Source organism: Salvelinus alpinus, chromosome 8 (genome assembly GCF_045679555.1).
Source record: "Salvelinus alpinus chromosome 8, SLU_Salpinus.1, whole genome shotgun sequence".
NCBI classification, from domain to species: Eukaryota; Metazoa; Chordata; class Actinopteri; order Salmoniformes; family Salmonidae; genus Salvelinus; species Salvelinus alpinus.
This window is the reverse complement of record NC_092093.1, coordinates 58,975,526-58,997,383: the sequence shown is the minus strand read 5'-3', so window position 1 is coordinate 58,997,383 and position 21,858 is coordinate 58,975,526. Positions and strand designations below refer to the sequence as shown.

Below are 21,858 nucleotides of genomic sequence, written 5' to 3'. Positions count from 1 at the left end.
ATTGCCTTTAAATTGTTTAACTTGGGTCAAACGTTTCGGGTAGCATTCCACAAGCTTCCCACAATAATGGGTGAATTTTCGCCCATTCCTCCTGACAGAGCTGGTGTAACTGAGTCAGGTTTGTAGGCCTCCTTGCTCGCACACGCTTTTTCAGTTCTGCCCACAAATTTTCTATAGGATTGAGGTCAGGGCTTTGTGATAGCCACTCCAATACCTTGACTTTGTTGTCCTTAAGCCATTCGCCATAACTTTGGAAGTATGCTTGGGGTCACTGTCCATTTGGAAGACCCATTTGCGACCAAGCTTTAACTTCCCGACTAATGTCTTGAGATGTTGCTTAAATATATCCACATCATTTTCCCGCCTCATGATGCCATCTATTTTGTGAAGTGCACCAGTCCCTCCTGCAGCAAAGCACCCCCACAACATGAGGCTGCCACCCCTGTGCTTCACGGTTGGGATGGTGTTCTTCGGCTTGCAAGACTCCACATTTTTCCTCCAAACATAACGATGGTCATTATGGCCAAACAGTTCTATTTTTGTTTCATCAGACATTTCTGATGAAAAGTATGATCTTTGTCCCCATGTGCAGATGCAAACCGTAGTCTGGATTTTGTTATGGCAGTTTTGGAGCAGTGGCTTCTTCCTTGCTGAGCGGCCTTTCAGGTTACGTCAATTTAGGACTCGTTTTACTGTGGATATAGATACGTTTGTACCCGTTTCCTCCAGCAGCTTCACAAGGTCCTTTGCTGTTGTTCTGGGATTGATTTTCACTTTTCGCACCAAAGTACGTTCATCTCTAGGAGTCAGAACGCATCTCCTTCCTGAGCGGTATGACGGCTGCGTGGTCACATGGTGTTTATACTTGCGTACTATTGTTTGTACAGATGAACGTGTTACCTCCCAAGGATGAACCAGACTTGTGGAGGTCGACAACTTTTTTTCTTGGCTGATTTCTTTTGATTTTCCCATTATGTCAAGCAAAGAGGCACTGAGTTTGAAAGTAGGCCTTGAAATATATCCACAGGTACACCACCAATTGACTCATATTATGTCAATTAGCCTATCAGAAGCTTCTAAAGCCATGACATAATTTTCTGGAATTTTCCAAGCTGTTTAAAGGCAAAGTCAACTTAGTGTACGTAAACTTCTGACCCACTGGAATTGTGATACAGTGAATTATAAGTGAAATAATCTGTCTGTAAACAATTGTTGGAAAAATTATTTGTGTCATGTTCAAAGTAGATGTCCTAACCGACTTGCCAAAACTATAGTTGGTTAACAAGGAATTTGTGCAGTGGTTGAAAAACAAGTTTTAATGTCTCCAATGATAGGGGAGATATCCTCCTGATGTCTATGATAGGGGAGATATCCTCCTGATGTCTATGATAGGGGAGATATCCTCCTGATGTTTATGATAGGGGAGATATCCTCCTGATGTCTATGATAGGGGAGATATCCTCCTGATATTTATGATAGGGGAGATATCCTCGTGATGTTTATGATAGGGGAGATATCCTCGTGATGTTTATGATAGGGGAGATATCCTCCTGATGTTTATGATAGGGGAGATATCCTCCTGATGTCTATGTTAGGGGAGATATCCTCCTGATGTCTATGTTAGGGGAGATATCCTCCTGATGTCTATGTTAGGGGAGATATCCTCCTGATGTCTATGTTAGGGGAGATATCCTCCTGATGTTTATGTTAGGGGAGATATCCTCCTGATGTTTATGATAGGGGAGATATCCTCCTGATGTCTATGTTAGGGGAGATATCCTCCTGATGTCTATGTTAGGGGAGATATCCTCCTGATGTCTATGTTAGGGGAGATATCCTCCTGATGTCTATGTTAGGGGAGATATCCTCCTGATGTTTATGATAGGGGAGATATCCTCCTGATGTCTATGTTAGGGGAGATATCCTCCTGATGTCTATGATAGGGGAGATATCCTCCTGATGTTTATGATAGTGGAGATATCCTCCTGATGTCTATGTTAGGGGAGATATCCTCCTGATGTCTATGATAGGGGAGATATCCTCCTGATGTCTATGTTAGGGGAGATATCCTCCTGATGTCTATGTTAGGGGAGATATCCTCCTGATGTCTATGTTAGGGGAGATATCCTCCTGATGTCTATGTTAGGGGAGATATCCTCCTGATGTCTATGTTAGGGGAGATATCCTCCTGATGTCTATGATAGGGGAGATATCCTCCTGATGTTTATGATAGGGGAGATATCCTCCTGATGTTTATGATAGGGGAGATATCCTCCTGATGTTTATGATAGGGGAGATATCCTCCTGATGTTTATGATAGGGGAGATATCCTCCTGATGTTTATGATAGGGGAGATATCCTCCTGATGTCTATGATAGGGGAGATATCCTCCTGATGTCTATGTTAGGGGAGATATCCTCCTGATGTTTATGTTAGGGGAGATATCCTCCTGATGTCTATGTTAGGGGAGATATCCTCCTGATGTCTATGCTAGGGGAGATATCCTCCTGATGTCTATGATAGGGGAGATATCCTCCTGATGTCTATGTTAGGGGAGATATCCTCCCGCTGTTTATGATAGGGGAGATATCCTCCTGATGTTTATGTTAGGGGAGATATCCTCCTGATGTCTATGTTAGGGGAGATATCCTCCTGATGTCTATGTTAGGGGAGATATCCTCCTGATGTTTATGTTAGGGGAGATATCCTCCTGATGTCTATGTTAGGGGAGATATCCTCCTGATGTTGTCTTTATGATAGGGGAGATATCCTCCTGATGTTGTCTTTATGATAGGGGAGATATCCTCCTGATGTCTATGTTAGGGGAGATTTCCTCCTGATGTCTATGTTAGGGGAGATATCCTCCTGATGTTGTCTTTATGATAGGGGAGATATCCTCCTGATGTCTATGTTAGGGGAGATATCCTCCTGATGTTTATGTTAGGGGAGATATCCTCCTGATGTTTATGATAGGGGAGATATCCTCCTGATGTCTATGATAGGGGAGATATCCTCCTGATGTCTATGTTAGGGGAGATATCCTCCTGATGTTTATGTTAGGGGAGATATCCTCCTGATGTCTATGTTAGGGGAGATATCCTCCTGATGTCTATGCTAGGGGAGATATCCTCCTGATGTCTATGATAGGGGAGATATCCTCCTGATGTCTATGTTAGGGGAGATATCCTCCCGCTGTTTATGATAGGGGAGATATCCTCCTGATGTTTATGTTAGGGGAGATATCCTCCTGATGTCTATGTTAGGGGAGATATCCTCCTGATGTCTATGTTAGGGGAGATATCCTCCTGATGTTTATGTTAGGGGAGATATCCTCCTGATGTCTATGTTAGGGGAGATATCCTCCTGATGTTGTCTTTATGATAGGGGAGATATCCTCCTGATGTTGTCTTTATGATAGGGGAGATATCCTCCTGATGTCTATGTTAGGGGAGATTTCCTCCTGATGTTGTCTTTATGATAGGGGAGATATCCTCCTGATGTCTATGTTAGGGGAGATATCCTCCTGATGTCTATGTTAGGGGAGATATCCTCCTGGTGTCTATGTTAGGGGAGATATCCTCCTGATGTCTATGATAGGGGAGATATCCTCCTGATGTCTATGATAGGGGAGATATCCTCCTGATGTCTATGTTAGGGGAGATATCCTCCTGATGTCTATGTTAGGGGAGATATCCTCCTGATGTCTATGTTAGGGGAGATATCCTCCTGATGTCTATGTTAGGGGAGATATCCTCCTGATGTCTATGTTAGGGGAGATATCCTCCTGATGTCTATGTTAGGGGAGATATCCTCCTGATGTCTATGTTAGGGGAAATATCCTCCTGATGTCTATGTTAGGGGAGATATCCTCCTGATGTCTATGTTAGGGGAGATATCCTCCCGATGTTGTCTTAATGATAGGGGAGATATCCTCCTGATGTCTATGTTAGGGGAGATATCCTCCTGATGTCTATGTTAGGGGAGATATCCTCCTGATGTCTATGTTAGGGGAGATATCCTCCCGATGTCTATGTTAGGGGAGATATCCTCCCGCTGTTTATGTTAGGGGAGATATCCTCCCGATGTTTATGATAGGGGAGATATCCTCCCGCTGTTTATGATAGGGGAGATATCCTCCTGATGTTTATGATAGGGGAGATATCCTCCTGATGTCTATGTTAGGGGAGATATCCTCCTGATGTTGTCTTTATGATAGGGGAGATATCCTCCTGATGTTTATGATAGGGGAGATATCCTCCTGATGTCTATGTTAGGGGAGATATCCTCCTGATGTCTATGTTAGGGGAGATATCCTCCTGATGTCTATGATAGGGGAGATATCCTCCTGATGTCTATGTTAGGGGAGATATCCTCCTGATGTCTATGATAGTGGAGATATCCTCCTGATGTTTATGTTAGGGGAAATATCCTCCTGATGTCTATGATAGGGGAGATATCCTCCTGATGTCTATGATAGGGGAGATATCCTCCTGATGTTTATGTTAGGGGAGATATCCTCCTGATGTCTATGTTAGGGGAGATATCCTCCTGATGTTGTCTTTATGATAGGGGAGATATCCTCCTGATGTTGTCTTTATGATAGGGGAGATATCCTCCTGATGTCTATGTTAGGGGAGATTTCCTCCTGATGTCTATGTTAGGGGAGATATCCTCCTGATGTTGTCTTTATGATAGGGGAGATATCCTCCTGATGTCTATGTTAGGGGAGATATCCTCCTGATGTTTATGTTAGGGGAGATATCCTCCTGATGTTTATGATAGGGGAGATATCCTCCTGATGTCTATGATAGGGGAGATATCCTCCTGATGTCTATGTTAGGGGAGATATCCTCCTGATGTTTATGTTAGGGGAGATATCCTCCTGATGTCTATGTTAGGGGAGATATCCTCCTGATGTCTATGCTAGGGGAGATATCCTCCTGATGTCTATGATAGGGGAGATATCCTCCTGATGTCTATGTTAGGGGAGATATCCTCCCGCTGTTTATGATAGGGGAGATATCCTCCTGATGTTTATGTTAGGGGAGATATCCTCCTGATGTCTATGTTAGGGGAGATATCCTCCTGATGTCTATGTTAGGGGAGATATCCTCCTGATGTTTATGTTAGGGGAGATATCCTCCTGATGTCTATGTTAGGGGAGATATCCTCCTGATGTTGTCTTTATGATAGGGGAGATATCCTCCTGATGTTGTCTTTATGATAGGGGAGATATCCTCCTGATGTCTATGTTAGGGGAGATTTCCTCCTGATGTTGTCTTTATGATAGGGGAGATATCCTCCTGATGTCTATGTTAGGGGAGATATCCTCCTGATGTCTATGTTAGGGGAGATATCCTCCTGGTGTCTATGTTAGGGGAGATATCCTCCTGATGTCTATGATAGGGGAGATATCCTCCTGATGTCTATGATAGGGGAGATATCCTCCTGATGTCTATGTTAGGGGAGATATCCTCCTGATGTCTATGTTAGGGGAGATATCCTCCTGATGTCTATGTTAGGGGAGATATCCTCCTGATGTCTATGTTAGGGGAGATATCCTCCTGATGTCTATGTTAGGGGAGATATCCTCCTGATGTCTATGTTAGGGGAGATATCCTCCTGATGTCTATGTTAGGGGAAATATCCTCCTGATGTCTATGTTAGGGGAGATATCCTCCTGATGTCTATGTTAGGGGAGATATCCTCCCGATGTTGTCTTAATGATAGGGGAGATATCCTCCTGATGTCTATGTTAGGGGAGATATCCTCCTGATGTCTATGTTAGGGGAGATATCCTCCTGATGTCTATGTTAGGGGAGATATCCTCCTGATGTCTATGTTAGGGGAGATATCCTCCCGATGTCTATGTTAGGGGAGATATCCTCCCGCTGTTTATGTTAGGGGAGATATCCTCCCGATGTTTATGATAGGGGAGATATCCTCCCGCTGTTTATGATAGGGGAGATATCCTCCTGATGTTTATGATAGGGGAGATATCCTCCTGATGTCTATGTTAGGGGAGATATCCTCCTGATGTTGTCTTTATGATAGGGGAGATATCCTCCTGATGTTTATGATAGGGGAGATATCCTCCTGATGTCTATGTTAGGGGAGATATCCTCCTGATGTCTATGTTAGGGGAGATATCCTCCTGATGTCTATGATAGGGGAGATATCCTCCTGATGTCTATGTTAGGGGAGATATCCTCCTGATGTCTATGATAGTGGAGATATCCTCCTGATGTTTATGTTAGGGGAAATATCCTCCTGATGTCTATGATAGGGGAGATATCCTCCTGATGTCTATGATAGGGGAGATATCCTCCTGATGTTTATGTTAGGGGAGATATCCTCCTGATGTCTATGTTAGGGGAGATATCCTCCTGCTGTCTATGTTAGGGGACATATTCCTCCTGATGTCTATGTTAGGGGGAGATATCCCTCCTGATGTCTATGATAGGGGAGATATCCTCCTGATGTCTATGATGGGGACATATCCTCCTGATGTCTATTATGATAGGGGAGATATCCTCCTGATGTCTATGTTAGGGGAGATATCCTCCTGATGTCTATGATAGGGGAGATATCCTCCTGATGTTTATGATAGTGGAGATATCCTCCTGATGTCTATGTTAGGGGAGATATCCTCCTGATGTCTATGGGGAGATATCCTCCTGATGTCTATGTTATGGGAGATATCCTCCTGATGTCTATGTTTGGGGAGATATCCTCCTGATGTCTATGTTAGGGGATATATCCTCCTGATGACTATGATAGGGGAGATATCCTCCTGATGTCTATGATAGGGGAGATATCCTCCTGATGTCTATGTTAGGGGAGATATCCTCCTGATGTCTATGTTAGGGGAGATATCCTCCTGATGTTGTCTTTATGATAGGGGAGATATCCTCCTGATGTTGTCTTTATGATAGGGGAGATATCCTCCTGATGTCTATGTTAGGGGAGATTTCCTCCTGATGTTGTCTTTATGATAGGGGAGATATCCTCCTGATGTCTATGTTAGGGGAGATATCCTCCTGATGTCTATGTTAGGGGAGATATCCTCCTGATGTCTATGTTAGGGGAGATATCCTCCTGATGTCTATGATAGGGGAGATATCCTCCTGATGTCTATGTTAGGGGAGATATCCTCCTGATGTCTATGTTAGGGGAGATATCCTCCTGATGTCTATGTTAGGGGAGATATCCTCCTGATGTCTATGTTAGGGGAGATATCCTCCTGATGTCTATGTTAGGGGAGATATCCTCCTGATGTCTATGTTAGGGGAGATATCCTCCTGATGTCTATGTTAGGGGAGATATCCTCCTGATGTCTATGATAGGGGAGATATCCTCCTGATGTTTATGATAGGGGAGATATCCTCCTGATGTTTATGATAGGGGAGATATCCTCCTGATGTCTATGTTAGGGGAGATATCCTCCTAATGTCTATGTTAGGGGAGATATCCTCCTAATGTCTATGTTAGGGGAGATATCCTCCTGATGTCTATGTTAGGGGAGATATCCTCCTAATGTCTATGTTAGGGGAGATATCCTCCTGATGTCTGTGTTAGGGGAGATATCCTCCTGATATCTGTGTTAGGGGAGATATCCTCCTGATGTCTGTGTTAGGGGAGATATCCTCCTGATGTCTATGTTAGGGGAGATATCCTCCTGATGTCTATGTTATGGGAGATATCCTCCTGATGTCTATGTTAGGGGAGATATCCTCCCGCTGTTTTCTTTATGTTAGGGGAGATATCCTCCTGATGTTTATGTTAGGGGAGATATCCTCCTGATGTTGTCTTTATGATAGGGGAGATATCCTCCTGATGTCTATGTTAGGGGAGATATCCTCCTGATGTTGTCTTTATGATAGGGGAGATATCCTCCTGATGTTGTCTTTATGATAGGGGAGATATCCTCCTGATGTTGTCTTTATGATAGGGGAGATATCCTCCTGATGTCTATGTTAGGGGAGATATCCTCCTGATGTTGTCTTTATGATAGGGGAGATATCCTCCTGATGTTTTCTTTATGATAGGGGAGATATCCTCCTGATGTCTGTGTTAGGGGAGATATCCTCCTGATGTCTATGTTATGGGAGATATCCTCCTGATGTCTATGTTAGGGGAGATATCCTCCTGATGTCTATGTTAGGGGATATATCCTCCTGATGACTATGATAGGGGAGATATCCTCCTGATGTCTATGATAGGGGAGATATCCTCCTGATGTCTATGTTAGGGGAGATATCCTCCTGATGTCTATGTTAGGGGAGATATCCTCCTGATGTTGTCTTTATGATAGGGGAGATATCCTCCTGATGTTGTCTTTATGATAGGGGAGATATCCTCCTGATGTCTATGTTAGGGGAGATTTCCTCCTGATGTTGTCTTTATGATAGGGGAGATATCCTCCTGATGTCTATGTTAGGGGAGATATCCTCCTGATGTCTATGTTAGGGGAGATATCCTCCTGATGTCTATGTTAGGGGAGATATCCTCCTGATGTCTATGATAGGGGAGATATCCTCCTGATGTCTATGTTAGGGGAGATATCCTCCTGATGTCTATGTTAGGGGAGATATCCTCCTGATGTCTATGTTAGGGGAGATATCCTCCTGATGTCTATGTTAGGGGAGATATCCTCCTGATGTCTATGTTAGGGGAGATATCCTCCTGATGTCTATGTTAGGGGAGATATCCTCCTGATGTCTATGATAGGGGAGATATCCTCCTGATGTCTATGATAGGGGAGATATCCTCCTGATGTTTATGTTAGGGGAGATATCCTCCTGATGTCTATGTTAGGGGAGATATCCTCCTAATGTCTATGTTAGGGGAGATATCCTCCTAATGTCTATGTTAGGGGAGATATCCTCCTGATGTCTATGTTAGGGGAGATATCCTCCTAATGTCTATGTTAGGGGAGATATCCTCCTGATGTCTGTGTTAGGGGAGATATCCTCCTGATATCTGTGTTAGGGGAGATATCCTCCTGATGTCTGTGTTAGGGGAGATATCCTCCTGATGTCTATGTTAGGGGAGATATCCTCCTGATGTCTATGTTATGGGAGATATCCTCCTGATGTCTATGTTAGGGGAGATATCCTCCCGCTGTTTTCTTTATGTTAGGGGAGATATCCTCCTGATGTTTATGTTAGGGGAGATATCCTCCTGATGTTGTCTTTATGATAGGGGAGATATCCTCCTGATGTCTATGTTAGGGGAGATATCCTCCTGATGTTGTCTTTATGATAGGGGAGATATCCTCCTGATGTTGTCTTTATGATAGGGGAGATATCCTCCTGATGTTGTCTTTATGATAGGGGAGATATCCTCCTGATGTCTATGATAGGGGAGATATCCTCCTGATGTCTATGTTAGGGGAGATATCCTCCTGATGTCTATGTTAGGGGAGATATCCTCCTGATGTCTATGTTAGGGGAGATATCCTCCTGATGTCTATGTTAGGGGAGATATCCTCCTGATGTCTATGATAGGGGAGATATCCTCCTGATGTCTATGTTAGGGGAGATATCCTCCTGATGCCTATGTTAATGGAGATATCCTCCTGATGTCTATGTTAGGGGAGATATCCTCCTGATGTCTATGTTAGGGGAGATATCATCCTGATGTCTATGTTAGGGGAGACATCCTCCTGATGTCTATGTTAGGGGAGACATCCTCCTGATGTCTATGTTAGGGGAGATATCCTCCTGATGTTGTCTTTATGATAGGGGAGATATCCTCCCGCTGTTTATGATAAGGGAGATATCCTCCTGATGTTTATGATAGGGGAGATATCCTCCTGATGTCTGTGTTAGGGGAGATATCCTCCTGATGTCTGTGTTAGGGGAGATATCCTCCTGATATCTGTGTTAGGGGAGATATCCTCCTGATGTCTGTGTTAGGGGAGATATCCTCCTGATGTCTATGTTAGGGGAGATATCCTCCTGATGTCTATGTTATGGGAGATATCCTTCTGATGTTTATGATAGGGGAGATATCCTCCTGATGTCTATGTTAGGGGAGATATCCTCCTGATGTCTATGTTAGGGAAGATATCCTCCTGATCTCTATGTTAGGGGAGATATCCTCCTGATGTCTATGTTAGGGGAGACATCCTCCTGATGTCTATGTTAGGGGAGATATCCTCCTGATGTTGTCTTTATGATAGGGGAGATATCCTCCCGCTGTTTATGATAAGGGAGATATCCTCCTGATGTTTATGATAGGGGAGATATCCTCCTGATGTCTATGTTAGGGGAGATATCCTCCTGATGTCTATGTTAGGGGAGATATCCTCCTGATGTCTATGATAGGGGAGATATCCTCCTGATGTTTATGTTAGTGGAGATATCCTCCTGATGTTGTCTTTATGATAGGGGAGATATCCTCCTGATGTCTATGATAGGGGAGATATCCTCCTGATGTCTATGATAGGGGAGATATCCTCCTGATGTTTATGTTAGGGGAGATATCCTCCTGATGTTTATGATAGGGGAGATATCCTCCTGATGTCTATGTTAGGGGAGATTTCCTCCTGATGTCTATGTTAGGGGAGATATCCTCCTGATGTCTATGTTAGGGGAGATATCCTCCTGATGTCTGTGTTAGGGGAGATATCCTCCTGATATCTGTGTTAGGGGAGATATCCTCCTGATGTCTGTGTTAGGGGAGATATCCTCCTGATGTCTATGTTAGGGGAGATATCCTCCTGATGTCTATGTTATGGGAGATATCCTCCTGATGTCTATGTTAGGGGAGATATCCTCCCGCTGTTTTCTTTATGTTAGGGGAGATATCCTCCTGATGTCTATGATAGGGGAGATATCCTCCTGATGTCTATGATAGGGGAGATATCCTCCTGATGTCTATGTTAGGGGAGATATCCTCCTGATGTTGTCTTTATTATAGGGGAGATATCCTCCTGATGTTGTCTTTATGATAGGGGAGATATCCTCCTGATGTTGTCTTTATGATAGGGGAGATATCCTCCTGATGTTGTCTTTATGATAGGGGAGATATCCTCCTGATGTTGTCTTTATGTTAGGGGAGATATCCTCCTGATGTTTATGTTAGGGGAGATATCCTCCTGATGTTTATGTTAGGGGAGATATCCTCCTGATGTTGTCTTTATGATAGGGGAGATATCCTCCTGATGTCTATGTTAGGGGAGATATCCTCCTGATGTTGTCTTTATGATAGGGGAGATATCCTCCTGATGTTGTCTTTATGATAGGGGAGATATCCTCCTGATGTTGTATTTATGATAGGGGAGATATCCTCCTGATGTCTATGATAGGGGAGATATCCTCCTGATGTCTATGTTAGGGGAGATATCCTCCTGATGTCTATGTTAGGGGAGATATCCTCCTGATGTCTATGTTAGGGGAGATATCCTCCTGATGTCTATGTTAGGGGAGATATCCTCCTGATGTCTATGATAGGGGAGATATCCTCCTGATGTCTATGTTAGGGGAGATATCCTCCTGATGTCTATGTTAATGGAGATATCCTCCTGATGTCTATGTTAGGGGAGATATCATCCTGATGTCTATGTTAGGGGAGACATCCTCCTGATGTCTATGTTAGGGGAGACATCCTCCTGATGTCTATGTTAGGGGAGATATCCTCCTGATGTTGTCTTTATGATAGGGGAGATATCCTCCCGCTGTTTATGATAAGGGAGATATCCTCCTGATGTTTATGATAGGGGAGATATCCTCCTGATGTCTGTGTTAGGGGTGATATCCTCCTGATATCTGTGTTAGGGGAGATATCCTCCTGATGTCTGTGTTAGGGGAGATATCCTCCTGATGTCTGTGTTAGGGGAGATATCCTCCTGATGTCTATGTTAGGGGAGATATCCTCCTGATGTCTATGTTAGGGGAGATATCCTCCTGATGTCTATGTTAGGGGAGATATCCTCCCGCTGTTTTCTTTATGTTAGAGGAGATATCCTCCTGATGTCTATGTTAGGGGAGATATCCTCCTGATGTCTATGATAGGGGAGATATCCTCCTGATGTCTATGTTAGGGGAGATATCCTCCTGATGTCTATGTTAGGGGAGATATCCTCCTGATGTCTATGTTAGGGGAGATATCCTCCTGATGTCTATGTTAGGGGAGATATCCTCCTGATGTCTATGATAGGGGAGATATCCTCCTGATGTCTATGATAGGGGAGATATCCTCCTGATGTCTATGTTAGGGGAGATATCCTCCTGATGTTGTCTTTATTATAGGGGAGATATCCTCCTGATGTTGTCTTTATGATAGGGGAGATATCCTCCTGATGTTGTCTTTATGATAGGGGAGATATCCTCCTGATGTTGTCTTTATGATAGGGGAGATATCCTCCTGATGTTGTCTTTATGTTAGGGGAGATATCCTCCTGATGTTTATGTTAGGGGAGATATCCTCCTGATGTTGTCTTTATGATAGGGGAGATATCCTCCTGATGTCTATGTTAGGGGAGATATCCTCCTGATGTTGTCTTTATGATAGGGGAGATATCCTCCTGATGTTGTCTTTATGATAGGGGAGATATCCTCCTGATGTCTATGATAGGGGAGATATCCTCCTGATGTCTATGTTAGGGGAGATATCCTCCTGATGTCTATGTTAGGGGAGATATCCTCCTGATGTCTATGTTAGGGGAGATATCCTCCTGATGTCTATGTTAGGGGAGATATCCTCCTGATGTCTATGATAGGGGAGATATCCTCCTGATGTCTATGTTAGGGGAGATATCCTCCTGATGTTTATGTTAGGGGAGATATCCTCCTGATGTCTATGTTAGGGGAGATATCCTCCTGATGTCTATGTTAGGGGAGATATCCTCCTGATGTCTATGTTAGGGGAGACATCCTCCTGATGTCTATGTTAGGGGAGACATCCTCCTGATGTCTATGTTAGGGGAGATATCCTCCTGATGTTGTCTTTATGATAGGGGAGATATCCTCCCGCTGTTTATGATAAGGGAGATATCCTCCTGATGTTTATGATAGGGGAGATATCCTCCTGATGTCTATGTTAGGGGAGATATCCTCCTGATGTCTGTGTTAGGGGAGATATCCTCCTGATATCTGTGTTAGGGGAGATATCCTCCTGATGTCTGTGTTAGGGGAGATATCCTCCTGATGTCTATGTTATGGGAGATATCCTCCTGATGTCTATGTTAGGGGAGATATCCTCCCGCTGTTTTCTTTATGTTAGGGGAGATATCCTCCTGATGTCTATGATAGGGGAGATATCCTCCTGATGTCTATGATAGGGGAGATATCCTCCTGATGTCTATGTTAGGGGAGATATCCTCCTGATGTTGTCTTTATGATAGGGGAGATATCCTCCTGATGTTGTCTTTATGATAGGGGAGATATCCTCCTGATGTTGTCTTTATGATAGGGGAGATATCCTCCTGATGTTGTCTTTATGATAGGGGAGATATCCTCCTGATGTCTATGATAGGGGAGATATCCTCCTGATGTCTATGATAGGGGAGATATCCTCCTGATGTCTATGTTAGGGGATATATCCTCCTGATGTCTATGTTAGGGGAGATATCCTCCTGATGTCTATGTTAGGGGAGATATCCTCCTGATGTCTATGATAGGGGAGATATCCTCCTGATGTCTATGTTAGGGGAGATATCCTCCTGATGTCTATGTTAGGGGAGATATCCTCCTGATGTCTATGTTAGGGGAGATATCCTCCTGATGTCTATGTTAGGGGAGATATCCTCCTGATGTCTATGTTAGGGGAGATATCCTCCTGATGTCTATGTTAGGGGAGATATCCTCCTGATGTCTATGTTAGGGGAGACATCCTCCTGATGTCTATGTTAGGGGAGACATCCTCCTGATGTCTATGTTAGGGGAGATATCCTCCAGATGTTGTCTTTATGATAGGGGAGATATCCTCCCGCTGTTTATGATAAGGGAGATATCCTCCTGATGTTTATGATAGGGGAGATATCCTCCTGATGTCTATGTTAGGGGAGATATCCTCCTGATGTCTATGATAGGGGAGATATCCTCCTGATGTCTATGATAGGGGAGGTATCCTCCTGATGTCTATGTTAGTGGAGATATCCTCCTGATGTTTATGATAGGGGAGATATCCTCCTGATGTCTATGTTAGGGGAGACATCCTCCTGATGTCTATGTTAGGGGAGATATCCTCCTGATGTCTATGTTAGGGGAGATATCCTCCTGATGTTGTCTTTATGATAGGGGAGATATCCTCCCGCTGTTTATGATAAGGGAGATATCCTCCTGATGTTTATGATAGGGGAGATATCCTCCTGATGTCTATGTTAGGGGAGATATCCTCCTGATGTCTATGTTAGGGGAGATATCCTCCTGATGTCTATGTTAGGGGAGATATCCTCCTGATGTCTATGTTAGGGGAGATATCCTCCTGATGTCTATGTTAGGGGAGATATCCTCCTGATGTCTATGATAGGGGAGATATCCTCCTGATGTTTATGTTAGTGGAGATATCCTCCTGATGTTGTCTTTATGATAGGGGAGATATCCTCCTGATGTCTATGATAGGGGAGATATCCTCCTGATGTCTATGATAGGGGAGATATCCTCCTGATGTTTATGTTAGGGGAGATATCCTCCTGATGTTTATGATAGGGGAGATATCCTCCTGATGTCTATGTTAGGGGAGATATCCTCCTGATGTCTATGTTAGGGGAGATATCCTCCTGATGTCTGTGTTAGGGGAGATATCCTCCTGATATCTGTGTTAGGGGAGATATCCTCCTGATGTCTGTGTTAGGGGAGATATCCTCCTGATGTCTATGTTAGGGGAGATATCCTCCTGATGTCTATGTTATGGGAGATATCCTCCTGATGTCTATGTTAGGGGAGATATCCTCCCGCTGTTTTCTTTATGTTAGGGGAGATATCCTCCTGATGTCTATGATAGGGGAGATATCCTCCTGATGTCTATGATAGGGGAGATATCCTCCTGATGTCTATGTTAGGGGAGATATCCTCCTGATGTTGTCTTTATTATAGGGGAGATATCCTCCTGATGTTGTCTTTATGATAGGGGAGATATCCTCCTGATGTTGTCTTTATGATAGGGGAGATATCCTCCTGATGTTGTCTTTATGATAGGGGAGATATCCTCCTGATGTTGTCTTTATGTTAGGGGAGATATCCTCCTGATGTTTATGTTAGGGGAGATATCCTCCTGATGTTGTCTTTATGATAGGGGAGATATCCTCCTGATGTCTATGTTAGGGGAGATATCCTCCTGATGTTGTCTTTATGATAGGGGAGATATCCTCCTGATGTTGTCTTTATGATAGGGGAGATATCCTCCTGATGTTGTCTTTATGATAGGGGAGATATCCTCCTGATGTCTATGATAGGGGAGATATCCTCCTGATGTCTATGTTAGGGGAGATATCCTCCTGATGTCTATGTTAGGGGAGATATCCTCCTGATGTCTATGTTAGGGGAGATATCCTCCTGATGTCTATGTTAGGGGAGATATCCTCCTGATGTCTATGATAGGGGAGATATCCTCCTGATGTCTATGTTAGGGGAGATATCCTCCTGATGTCTATGTTAATGGAGATATCCTCCTGATGTCTATGTTAGGGGAGATATCCTCCTGATGTCTATGTTAGGGGAGATATCATCCTGATGTCTATGTTAGGGGAGACATCCTCCTGATGTCTATGTTAGGGGAGACATCCTCCTGATGTCTATGTTAGGGGAGATATCCTCCTGATGTTGTCTTTATGATAGGGGAGATATCCTCCCGCTGTTTATGATAAGGGAGATATCCTCCTGATGTTTATGATAGGGGAGATATCCTCCTGATGTCTGTGTTAGGGGAGATATCCTCCTGATGTCTGTGTTAGGGGAGATATCCTCCTGATATCTGTGTTAGGGGAGATATCCTCCTGATGTCTGTGTTAGGGGAGATATCCTCCTGATGTCTATGTTAGGGGAGATATCCTCCTGATGTCTATGTTATGGGAGATATCCTCCTGATGTCTATGTTAGGGGAGATATCCTCTCGCTGTTTTCTTTATGTTAGAGGAGATATCCTCCTGATGTCTATGTTAGGGGAGATATCCTCCTGATGTCTATGATAGGGGAGATATCCTCCTGATGTCTATGATAGGGGAGATATCCTCCTGATGTCTATGTTAGGGGAGATATCCTCCTGATGTCTATGTTAGGGGAGATATCCTCCTGCTGTCTATGTTAGGGGAGATATCCTCCTGATGTCTATGTTAGGGGAGATATCCTCCTGATGTCTATGATAGGGGAGATATCCTCCTGATGTCTATGATAGGGGAGATATCCTCCTGATGTCTATGATAGGGGAGATATCCTCCTGATGTCTATGTTAGGGGAGATAGGGGAGATACCTCCTGATGTCTATGTTAGGGGAGATATCCTCCTGATGTCTATGATAGGGGAGATATCCTCCTGATGTCTATGATAGGGGAGATATCCTCCTGATGTCTATGATAGGGGAGATATCCTCCTGATGTCTATGTTAGGGGAGATAGGGGAGATAGGGGAGATATCCTCCTGATGTTGTCTTTATGATAGGGGAGATATCCTCCTGATGTTGTCTTTATGATAGGGGAGATATCCTCCTGATGTTGTCTTTATGATAGGGGAGATATCCTCCTGATGTTGTCTTTATGTTAGGGGAGATATCCTCCTGATGTTTATGTTAGGGGAGATATCCTCCTGATGTTGTCTTTATGATAGGGGAGATATCCTCCTGATGTTGTCTTTATGTTAGGGGAGATATCCTCCTGATGTTGTCTTTATGATAGGGGAGATATCCTCCTGATGTTGTCTTTATGATAGGGGAGATATCCTCCTGATGTCTATGATAGGGGAGATATCCTCCTGATGTCTATGTTAGGGGAGATATCCTCCTGATGTCTATGTTAGGGGAGATATCCTCCTGATGTCTATGTTAGGGGAGATATCCTCCTGATGTCTATGTTAGGGGAGATATCCTCCTGATGTCTATGATAGGGGAGATATCCTCCTGATGTCTATGTTAGGGGAGATATCCTCCTGATGTCTATGTTAATGGAGATATCCTCCTGATGTCTATGTTAGGGGAGATATCCTCCTGATGTCTATGTTAGGGGAGATATCCTCCTGATGTCTATGTTAGGGGAGACATCCTCCTGATGTCTATGTTAGGGGAGATATCCTCCTGATGTTGTCTTTATGATAGGGGAGATATCCTCCCGCTGTTTATGATAAGGGAGATATCCTCCCGCTGTTTATGATAAGGGAGATATCCTCCTGATGTTTATGATAGGGGAGATATCCTCCTGATGTCTATGTTAGGGGAGATATCCTCCTGATGTTTGTGTTAGGGGAGATATCCTCCTGATGTTTGTGTTAGGGGAGATATCCTCCTGATATCTGTGTTAGGGGAGATATCCTCCTGATGTCTGTGTTAGGGGAGATATCCTCCTGATGTCTATGTTATGGGAGATATCCTCCTGATGTCTATGTTAGGGGAGATATCCTCCCGCTGTTTTCTTTATGTTAGGGGAGATATCCTCCTGATGTCTATGATAGGGGAGATATCCTCCTGATGTCTATGATAGGGGAGATATCCTCCTGATGTCTATGTTAGGGGAGATATCCTCCTGATGTTGTCTTTATGATAGGGGAGATATCCTCCTGATGTTGTCTTTATGATAGGGGAGATATCCTCCTGATGTTGTCTTTATGATAGGGGAGATATCCTCCTGATGTTGTCTTTATGATAGGGGAGATATCCTCCTGATGTTGTCTTTATGTTAGGGGAGATATCCTCCTGATGTTTATGTTAGGGGAGATATCCTCCTGATGTTGTCTTTATGATAGGGGAGATATCCTCCTGATGTCTATGTTAGGGGAGATATCCTCCTGATGTTGTCTTTATGATAGGGGAGATATCCTCCTGATGTTGTCTTTATGATAGGGGAGATATCCTCCTGATGTTGTCTTTATGATAGGGGAGATATCCTCCTGATGTTGTCTTTATGATAGGGGAGATATCCTCCTGATGTCTATGTTAGGGGAGATATCCTCCTGATGTCTATGTTAGGGGAGATATCCTCCTGATGTTTATGATAGGGGAGATATCCTCCTGATGTCTATGTTAGGGGAGATATCCTCCTGATGTCTATGTTAGGGGAGATATCCTCCTGATGTCTATGTTAGGGGAGATATCCTCCTGATGTCTATGTTAGGGGAGATATCCTCCTGATGTCTATGATAGGGGAGATATCCTCCTGATGTCTATGTTAGGGGAGATATCCTCCTGATGTCTATGTTAGGGGAGATATCCTCCTGATGTCTATGTTAGGGGAGATATCCTCCTGATGTCTATGTTAGGGGAGATATCCTCCTGATGTCTATGTTAGGGGAGATATCCTCCTGATGTCTATGTTAGGGGAGATATCCTCCTGATGTCTATGTTAGGGGAGACATCCTCCTGATGTCTATGTTAGGGGAGACATCCTCCTGATGTCTATGTTAGGGGAGATATCCTCCTGATGTTGTCTTTATGATAGGGGAGATATCCTCCCGCTGTTTATGATAAGGGAGATATCCTCCTGATGTTTATGATAGGGGAGATATCCTCCTGATGTCTATGATAGGGGAGGTATCCTCCTGATGTCTATGTTAGTGGAGATATCCTCCTGATGTTTATGATAGGGGAGATATCCTCCTGATGTCTATGTTAGGGGAGACATCCTCCTGATGTCTATGTTAGGGGAGATATCCTCCTGATGTTGTCTTTATGATAGGGGAGATATCCTCCCGCTGTTTATGATAAGGGAGATATCCTCCTGATGTTTATGATAGGGGAGATATCCTCCTGATGTCTATGTTAGGGGAGATATCCTCCTGATGTCTATGTTAGGGGAGATATCCTCCTGAAGTCTATGATAGGGGAGTTATCCTCCTGATGTCTATGTTAGTGGAGATATCCTCCTGATGTTGTCTTTATGATAGGGGAGATATCCTCCTGATGTCTATGTTAGGGGAGATATCCTCCTGATGTCTATGATAGGGGAGATATCCTCCTGATGTCTATGTTAGGGGAGATATCCTCCTGATGTCTATGTTAGGGGAGATATCCTCCTGATGTCTATGTTAGGGGAGATATCCTCCTGATGTCTATGTTAGGGGAGATATCCTCCTGATGTCTATGATAGGGGAGATATCCTCCTGATGTCTATGATAGGGGAGATATCCTCCTGATGTCTATGTTAGGGGAGATATCCTCCTGATGTCTATGTTAGGGGAGATATCCTCCTGATGTCTATGTTAGGGGAGATATCCTCCTGATGTTTATGTTAGGGGAGATATCCTCCTGATGTTTATGTTAGGGGAGATATCCTCCTGATGTCTATGTTAGGGGAGATATCCTCCTGATGTCTATGTTAGGGGAGATATCCTCCTGATGTCTATGATAGGGCAGATATCCTCCTGATGTTGTCTTTATGATAGGGGAGATATCCTCCTGATGTCTATGTTAGGGGAGATATCCTCCTGATGTCTATGATAGGGGAGATAGCCTCCTGATGTCTATGTTAGGGGAGATATCCTCCTGATGTTGTCTTAATGATAGGGGAGATATCCTCCTGATGTCTATGATAGGGGAGATATCCTCCTGATGTTGTCTTTATGATAGGGGAGATATCCTCCTGATGTCTATGTTAGGGGAGATATCCTCCTGATGTTTATGATAGGGGAGATATCCTCAGGATGTCTATGTTAGGGGAGATATCCTCCTGATGTCTATGTTAGGGGAGATATCCTCCTGATGTCTATGTTAGGGGAGATATCCTCCTGATGTCTATGTTAGGGGAGATATCCTCCTGATGTTGTCTTAATGATAGGGGAGATATCCTCCTGATGTTGTCTTAATGATAGGGGAGATATCCTCCTGATGTCTATGTTATGGGAGATATCCTCCTGATGTTTATGTTAGGGGAGATATCCTCCTGATGTTTATGTTAGGGGAGATATCCTCCTGATGTCTATGTTAGGGGAGATATCCTCCTGATGTCTATGTTAGGGGAGATATCCTCCTGATGTCTATGATAGGGGAGATATCCTCCTGATGTCTATGATAGGGGAGATATCCTCCTGATGTTGTCTTAATGATAGGGGAGATATCCTCCTGATGTCTATGATAGGGGAGATATCCTCCTGATGTCTATGTTAGGGGAGATATCCTCCTGATGTCTATGATAGGGGAGATATCCTCCTGATGTTGTCTTAATGATAGGGGAGATATCCTCCTGATGTCTATGTTAGGGGAGATATCCTCCTGATGTCTATGTTAGGGGAGATATCCTCCTGATGTCTATGTTAGGGGAGATATCCTCCCGCTATTTTCTTTATGTTAGAGGAGATGTCCTCCCAATGTTTTCTTGTGGTGCATGAAATTGGAAGAGGGGGTCAAACACAACTTCTGGCAATACCAGCAGTGTTGTGTCAGCAGGCTGTGTGTATGTTTGTGTTGGTCTGCTGGTCTGTTTGAAGAGCGAGAGGGACAGAGAATCCTGTCAGCAAGCGCCACGCTGTGTGTTCTCTCTGTGCCCCGGCTTCCTCACAGCTGTCACCACACACACGCCGACAAAACCAAACACACACACACCCATACCAGATGGGGGGCCATTTGTTTGTCAGGAATATTTCTTCATTACTGTCACCGGGGGGGATTTCACTTAATGCTAGTGTTTCATCTCCGGCATTAACGAGGATGAAAGGTATTCGTTAAGAGGAGCGATTACCTAATTTACTGTCAACCTACCGATAGCACACTGATCTACCTCACACACTGTCAACCTACAGATAACACAGTGATATGCAGATGACAAGAAAATTGACAACAGAATTTCAACATTCTTATAGGGAAGGACACTCAACAAGCACAGCACTTCCACAAATGACTGATGATTGGCTGAGAGAAATTGATGATAAAATGATTGTGGGGGCTGTCTTGTTAGACTTCAGTGCAGCTTTTGACATTATTGATCATAGTCTGCTGCTGGAAAAACGTATGTGTTTTGGCTTTACACCCCCTGCTATAATGTGGAAAAATAGTTACTTGTCTAACAGAACACAGAGGGTTCTTTAATGTTAGCCTATCAAATATAATCCAGTTAGAATCAGGAATTCCCCAGGTTAGCTGTTTAGGCCTCTTGCTTTTTTAAATTTTTACTATTGACATGCCACTGACTTTGAGTAAAGCCAGAGTTTCTATGTATACGGATGACTCAAAGCTATACACGTCAGCTACTACAGCGACTGAAATGACTGCAACACGCCACAAAGAGCTGCAGTTAGTTTCAGAGTGGGTGGCAAGGAATAAGTTGGCCCTAAATATTTATAAAACTAAAAGCATTGTATTTGGAACAAAACACTCACTAAACTCTAAACCTCAACTAAATATTGTAATAAATAAGGTGGAAATTGAGCAAGTTGAGATGACTAAACTGCTTGGAGTAACACTAGATTGAAAACTGTCATGGTCAAAACATATTGATGCAGTAGTAGCTAATATGGGGAGAAGTCTGTCTATAATAAAGCGATGCTCTGTCTTAACAACACTGTCAACAAGGCAGGTCCTACAGGCCCTAATTTTGTCGCACCTTGACTACTGTTCAGTCGTGTGGTCAGGTGCCACAAAAAAGGACTAAGGAATATTGCAATTGGCTCAGAACAGGGCAGCACGGCTGGCCTTTGGATGTACACAGAGAGCTAATATTAATAATATGCATGTCAATCTCTCCTGGCTGAAAGTGGTCTTCATCACTACTTTAAT

The 21,858-nt window shown here is 43.6% G+C and overlaps 1 protein-coding gene across 8 annotated transcripts in view; it reads right to left on the bottom strand.

Moving 5' to 3' along the window:
• LOC139583365 (receptor-type tyrosine-protein phosphatase mu-like) overlaps positions 1-21,858 on the bottom strand; it is a 309,931-nt gene that overhangs the window by 171,237 nt on the left and 116,836 nt on the right. The window lies entirely within an intron of this gene.